The sequence below is a fragment of the Brassica napus genome, chromosome C9 (genome assembly GCF_020379485.1).
Source record: "Brassica napus cultivar Da-Ae chromosome C9, Da-Ae, whole genome shotgun sequence".
Taxonomy (NCBI): domain Eukaryota; kingdom Viridiplantae; phylum Streptophyta; class Magnoliopsida; order Brassicales; family Brassicaceae; genus Brassica; species Brassica napus.
Genome location: NC_063452.1, coordinates 48614699 through 48621570, shown reverse-complemented (window position 1 = coordinate 48621570; position 6872 = coordinate 48614699). Strand labels below are relative to the sequence as shown.

The following is a 6872-nucleotide window of genomic DNA, read 5'->3' as shown; positions in this document are numbered from 1 at the left end:
GCCAAAAACCCCACGCCGGTGTCCGTTTGGAAATGGTAATTAAATATTTTATTAAATAATTTTTTTAATATATATATTAATTTATTCTAACTTTCTTAACTGTTTTTAGGCCAAAGAGACGGGACATCTCCCTTCTCTTATGGAACTTTACGAGAGGACCCACAAGAACAAGGCGGGCGTATTTGTAGATGGCAAGTCCGAGCAAATCTACAACGACGTAGTTGCTCGGGTTGAAGACCGCCAGACTCAGCTGACCCAGCAGTCTACCGACGGATTACCCGTCACCTTATCCACACTTGACGTGGATAAGATTTACGAGGAGGTAAATTTTCAAAAAAATTAATTTTTTATTATTCATTTAATTTAACTTTAAATTTTTACTTACAATATTTATTTTTTGTTTTTAAGGTTGTCCCTAAAAAAAGGGACGGACGTTGGGTATTGGTTCCGTCAACGATGTTCCGAGAGCGACATCGTCTTATGGTCAGCGACGGGATGATGAAGTCACTGAGCTGCGTAGAGAGTCCGCTCAGCTGCGTAACGAGTTGACCGCGACAAAATCTCGTATGGGTGGAGTCGAGGGTTTCTTGGACGTTATTGCGGCCACAAATCCGGAATGGGAGTCCATGTTGAGGAACATGCGACAACAACATCCCATTCAAGGCGAGTCATCCGACGTACATAACGAGGCGGATGTTACGAGGAGGAGTGATGAATTCTACCGGGCGATGAACGACCCTTAGTTTTTTTTTTGGTTGTTGTATTATATAAATTCAAAACTTATTTATATATAAAATATTTTCATTTTGATTTATTTTTATTTTAAATTTTAATTTATTATTAAATTAAATAATTTTAATTATTTTTTAATTATATTTTTAAATTCTGTAAAAATAATAAAAACGAAGTAAATTCGTAGCTAATGTACGACCTCTTTACGTGGAAACCTTACGAGGAAATGACGAGAAACAATTAACGACTATTTTACGAGGAAACATTTGCGAGGAAATAACGAGGAAAAGTTTACGAGTATTTTACGAGGAAATCGTTTCGTGGTAGTTACGTGTATTTTGCGAGGAAACTCTTTCAAGGTATTTACGTGTAGGTTACGAGGAACTCATTTCGAGGTATTTACGAGGAATTGTAGCTACGTCTTTGCGTGGAATATTGACGTGGTCTTTACGACGAATCGCCCTACTTCGTCTTTACGACGAAATATATTCCTCGCTAAGTTACGACGAATTAGCGAGGAAATATGTGTTACGACGGACGAGTAACGAGCAACCGCGCTTCCTCGCTATTTCGTCGTAAAGCCTTTTTTACGACGAAATAACGAGGAAAACCGCCCTCGTTAAGGTGATGTTTTCTTGTAGTGATATACAAAGCGGCCGAGCATTTGTGTAGTCTTATAATTATGATCCATATAGATTCTAAGAATACATTGAGATTCTGTAACACCGTACATAAGATGATAAGAACTTCATTATTAGTAATTAAATGGATTAACAAATATAGCTTAGTTGAAAGCAGCACAAATGCTCAGCCGCTTTCTATAGCCGAGACAAATCAACATGAGTTATCTCTGATTATAAAATATCACAGAAAGTTAACCATTTTAAGGCCTTTTTAGATTCAATTCTTGTATAAAATCTACAATCTTGTTCTCAAAATCAATGTTCAAGTGATACATGTTTGTCACCGGAAACAAAGAGAAAGAGGAACAACGCTGAGAGATCCATTAAACTTTGTTGACCTATTTAATCTTTGGCATAAGAAAGGTATGAGACTAATTATGTGGGAAAAAAAGAGAACATGATGAGAAGGGATAAATCTTGAAGCTGACATTTAATCACACTTGCAAAAGAAAATCAAACTACACATACAAAATGGAAGTTCACAAAATGATTAGAATATTAAGGCTAAAAGCTTAGTAGCTCTACTCCACAAAGAGAACGCCACAACTTATCCATGGGGCGAAGCTCTTGGTATCGCCGCTAATCTAAACTCATCCTCAGCATGTTAATCATATCGTTAAACCTCTCATTAGGCACAGCACAGGTAACTCCTGCTTTGAAGAATTTCAAGTTCGTAGAAGAGAATGGTCGAAACGCTTAACCTGACCTCGACCAGGTAGAGCTATTGGTGTTTTGAGATCTATTAACCCCTGAGAATGAAACCTTAAAAGACAGTTAAGAAACAAACATGCAGAAAGAACTTCAGTAACAAAATACAAAGAACGCAGTTGTATTCTAAACCAAGCCGAAATTCAGAAAACAGTAAAAAACTTGTAGAAAAGCCAGAACAGACAGGGCGAAACCAAACCTCCCACTGCTGTTCCAATCACTTGGCTCACAAACATAACCCTTGGAGATGACAATATTAGGTAACCTGTCTTGATCTTGTGTCAGTTCTGAAGCTCTCGATACTATGTGCAAGAAGACCTACATGGTCTGAACCAGCATATGCTCTGATTGTAAACATGGCAAGTTTTTTTCATAGGTTGGCTAGTGAACAAACCGTGAGCCCGGCTCCATAAGAATGGCATAAAGCCAAGACTAAGGCGAAGACAGAGATGGCCAGAATGTAGTACTATTCAGCTAAGCGAAGCTCATAGCCTCCACCTGCAAACCATGAAGGAATTTGGTCTTTAAGGAAGAATCTTGTTCTATGCTGATATCTTTAGTGTCAATGGGAAAGGAGGAGGTTCTCGAACCAGCTCCACCTCGGATCTTGTTTAATATTCCGAAAAGGGTCCGGCTCAGCTTAAAAGTTTGTATATACCATCTCCTAGGATCATAGCAACAACAATTAACACCTGAAGAAGAGAAAGAAACCATCAATTACATCAAACACTGCATATATGAAAGTGAGCGATTTGAGTATTTTCTAATGAGTAGCTGCAATTGTTGTAAAGAACAAAGAATAAACAGAATGAGTAGCTGCTTTATATTACTAACCAATCACTGCAGTAGATAATAAAGGGAAGACATTAACCTGAAGTAGTTGTGTCCGCCATCTTCACAAAAATGCCTTACTTAACACTGTGTATTCACAAAAGACATTAACTATTATGATTTATTTATGTTATACTTGTCATGTAACTCCATTTCAACATGTTATTCTGTATATCTCACATTTCAAACGGAAGAATAGAGAAATATGAAAAGGACTTGAAAAGAAATATATAGATTCTATTTTTTGAATTCTGTACCATAAACGTTTTTCTATCTGTCGATCTACTTCAGTTTCTGCTTGTGTGTCCCTGCGATTTTTATTTTTTAAAAGGAAGAAATTATAGGGGAATGCAAGCTATCAGAAGAATCAACGCACTTTGTCTCTCGTACCATTTTCTCAGACGTTGTTGGATCATACAATACATCAAAAACTCTGCTTCATCTTTATTGTCCTCCTCTTGATACTCATCTGTTTAATCGATCATTGAGACATCATGTGGTGATGTTCCTGGCGAACTTGGATTTCCATCAGGATCACCGCCATTTCCCTTTCGCGGAACAGCTGCTCGAGCTCTCTTTAAGGTCTACAGTTCCAACCGAAGGAAATCCAATCCTAGAGAGTGGGTAGAATCGGGTAAATCATGTTAATGCACCGATTTAAGGAGCGCATAAATGAAAATCGGAACAGTTATAGAGAGTTCTTCGGAGGAGGCATCATCTCAAGAAAGCAACGGCGTAGCTTTCTTTGTCGACATTACTAAAATTGCTGCTGGAATTCATTGCTTGAGAGAATATTTTTGTGTTGGAATAAATCTGGGAAGAAGAAGATGTTATAAAGAAATTTAGAGGGAGGAAGGCCAAAGGAAAGCCATAAATGGGATTTTCGGAGGATTCATTGCACATAGATAGTGTGTCTATTGATCAACTATCCTAGGGATGTTATAACGGGTTCTCTCCCCGGGTTTTTAATGGGTTTTAAAGAAAAAAACAAAAATGCTCATTTAGATCCATTTAGTTTAACGGGTTTTAAATGAGTAGTTTTGTTAAAACCCGTTTATTAAATAGATTTTAAGTGGAGACCCTATTAACCCATATAACTTAATATAATTAATTAATTATTTTTTTAGGAAAATGTTATTGTATAGTTTTGGTGAAAATTTCGGTTTTACGATTTACGCGGAAAAATTACGATTTTACAGTTTTGGCGGAAAACTCAATTTCTACGATTTTGGCGGGAAAACTCGGTTTTACGGTTTTGGCTGGAAAACTCAAATTTTACGGTTTTGGCGGGAAAACTCAAATTTTACGGTTTTGGCGGGAAAAACTGATTCTGCGATTTTGGCGGGAAAATCTGATTTTGCACTTTAGCGGGAAAACTCGGTTTTACGGTTTTGGCGGGAAAACTCGGTTTTACGGTTTTGGCAGAAAAACTTGGTTTTCCGGTTTTGGCAGGAAAATCTGATTTTGCGGTTTTAGTGGGGAAACTCAATTTTACGGTTTTGGCGGGAAAATCTGATTTTGCGCTTTAGCGGGAAAACTCGGTTTTACGGTTTTGGCGGAAAAACTCGGTTCTACGGTTTTGGCGGGAAAGCTCGGTTTTCCGGTTTTGGCGAGAAAGCTTGGTTTTCCGGTTTTGGCGGGAAAATCTAGTTTTGCGGTTTTAGCGGGAAAATTCGATTTTACGGTTTTGGCGGGAAAATCTGATTTTGCATTTTGGAGGGAAAACTCGGTTTTACGGTTTTGGCGGGAAAACTTGGTTTTCCGGTTTTGGCGGGAAAACTCAATTTTTACGGTTTTGCCAGGAAACTCGGTTTACGGTTTTGGCGAGAAAACTTGATTTTACGGTTTTAGCAGGAAAACTTAATTTTGCAGTTTTAAAAGAAAACTCGATTCCACTGTTTTATTAGAACAATTTGATTTGCGTTTATATAATAAAAATAAGTTATAATTTTTTATTTGTTTCATTTAATTTTTGTTAAAAAACCTTAAAGTTAAAACAATTAAAAATTAAATCAACAATAGTTTAAATGGGTCTAAATAGGTTAGTACAAAATTTATGGGTCTAAATGGGTACCCGTAATAGACCTATTTTTAAATGGGTCTAAACGGGTATGAGTTTTAAATGGGGTGGGTCTTAAACGGAGTGAGTTTAAATGAGGTGGGTTTTACCATTTTAACATCCTTAAACCATCCCTTGAAGAAGTGGATACGACGGAGAGGGATTCATCCTTTCATCCTCAGCGTTTTAGGGATCAAAAGAAAAAACAGCCCAACACCGGTGTGACGTGGCAAAAAACTGGTTTTTCATTGGTTGATTTTCCCATTCTACGTAGACAGTCTAACTGAGGCTTATATCCCCTTTTGTTACTTGTTTATTTGCGTAGTATACATTCTATAAGTAAGCTACTTTAAAATAAGTAATTAATATTGGGATTCTCAAGAAAATATGTTTTAAATAGATTTTTTATAATAATCGTTATTTGTATTTCTCCAAAGTTGTTAGTCGAATATATTATCACTAGGGTCGGTCCGCGATACGCGCGGGATATGATATATAATTTTTTTAAAATATACTTTTTGGAAATTTTTCTTTGTTTGTATTTGGATTTATTGATTGTGTGAATGTTCTTAGTTTTGAAATTTTTGGTTCACGATGAGTTGATTGCTATTAGACCAAATGAGGGAGTAATTTATTCTGGTGTGAGCAAGTTCTAGAGATGGTGAGATTAATTAAGTTTACAAAATCCGGTTTTCTTTATTTGCTAATATTTAGTGTATTCTTTTATGTTTAAAAAGCATATTGTTTAAATTTGAGAAGCATTATGAATTAACATATTAATAAGAATAGGTGGACTTGCGAATATGTCCTAATTGTTGGACTTTTTTAGATTAGTAACCGTATACAATAGTAAATATGAAAAAGAATTAGATCATATTAATTGCTTAGTTTTGTCGACACCAGTCAAGCAAATACTATATATAAGTTTGCAATTTAGTAGTTTTGTAGTATTTTAACTTAAACAAATTAACATGGAAACATGAAATTATTTCTCGAACAGAAAATATACCTACTATTCCAGTTATACCTATCACTCGGATTGTTACTGAATTAATGTTACATTTTTGTATTTTTATTGTTCAGATATTAATGTTTTGTATATTGGAAAGTATACTGTTTGGTATATTGTGTTTTTTCATATAAGAACACATAGAGTGTATTTGGGTCGGCAAACAATGATAGTTTGTTGGTTGGAGTAGCTAGAGAGGAGGTAGTGATGTATTGGAAAAAAATATTGGGATAACTTTTACAAACTAACCATTTTGTTTGTAAAATGAGCTTTTATTTTTGGTTTGTTATGCTATATGGTGTTGTAAGTGGAACCTTTTTTATTTGATCTAATTGTGGACATATATGTTTTAGTTGAGAATGTTTATTCATATTTATAAAGGAAAAAATAAAACAATAATTCTACATTTTAAAATTTAGCCAAAAATTTTTTTAACTCATAACTGCACCAATTTTAATTCTAAGTTTTCAGTCAAACATGAATAAATGTTATTTTTCGTTAACTAAGTCATTTTTATCTAGTAAAAAGTAAATCATTTAATTTAGTTAATTATATTAATGATTGATTTTTGACGGATCCAAGTGGATTGATCAACACAATTATGAGATTTTTTTTTCTATTTTAAAGTTGATGATTAATATGATTTATTTTACAAAAATGATTCCAGTATACATAAAATCTAACTTAAACACAACTGAAATCAGTTCAGAGACAACATTAAAATAAGTAAGTGCTTAACTCCAAACAAAACTTAATCATAAATATAAAATGATAGTTTTTCTACGAATTATTTCTTGAGACGGTGTTTCTTTCTACGAATCTTTTTCATTACTACATGAATTATATATTT

General features: G+C 34.7%; 1 long non-coding RNA gene across 1 annotated transcript; it reads right to left on the bottom strand.

Annotated features, from left to right (window-relative positions):
- Positions 1-1818: 1818 nt before the first annotated feature.
- On the bottom strand, positions 1819-3927 carry LOC106399858. The gene is made up of 4 exons (XR_001280175.3): positions 3345-3927; positions 3212-3262; positions 2995-3041; positions 1819-2815 (listed from the first exon to the last, which is right to left on the bottom strand). It is a non-coding gene; the product is annotated as an uncharacterized LOC106399858 (long non-coding RNA).
- Between the last annotated feature and the right edge of the window lie 2945 nt (positions 3928-6872).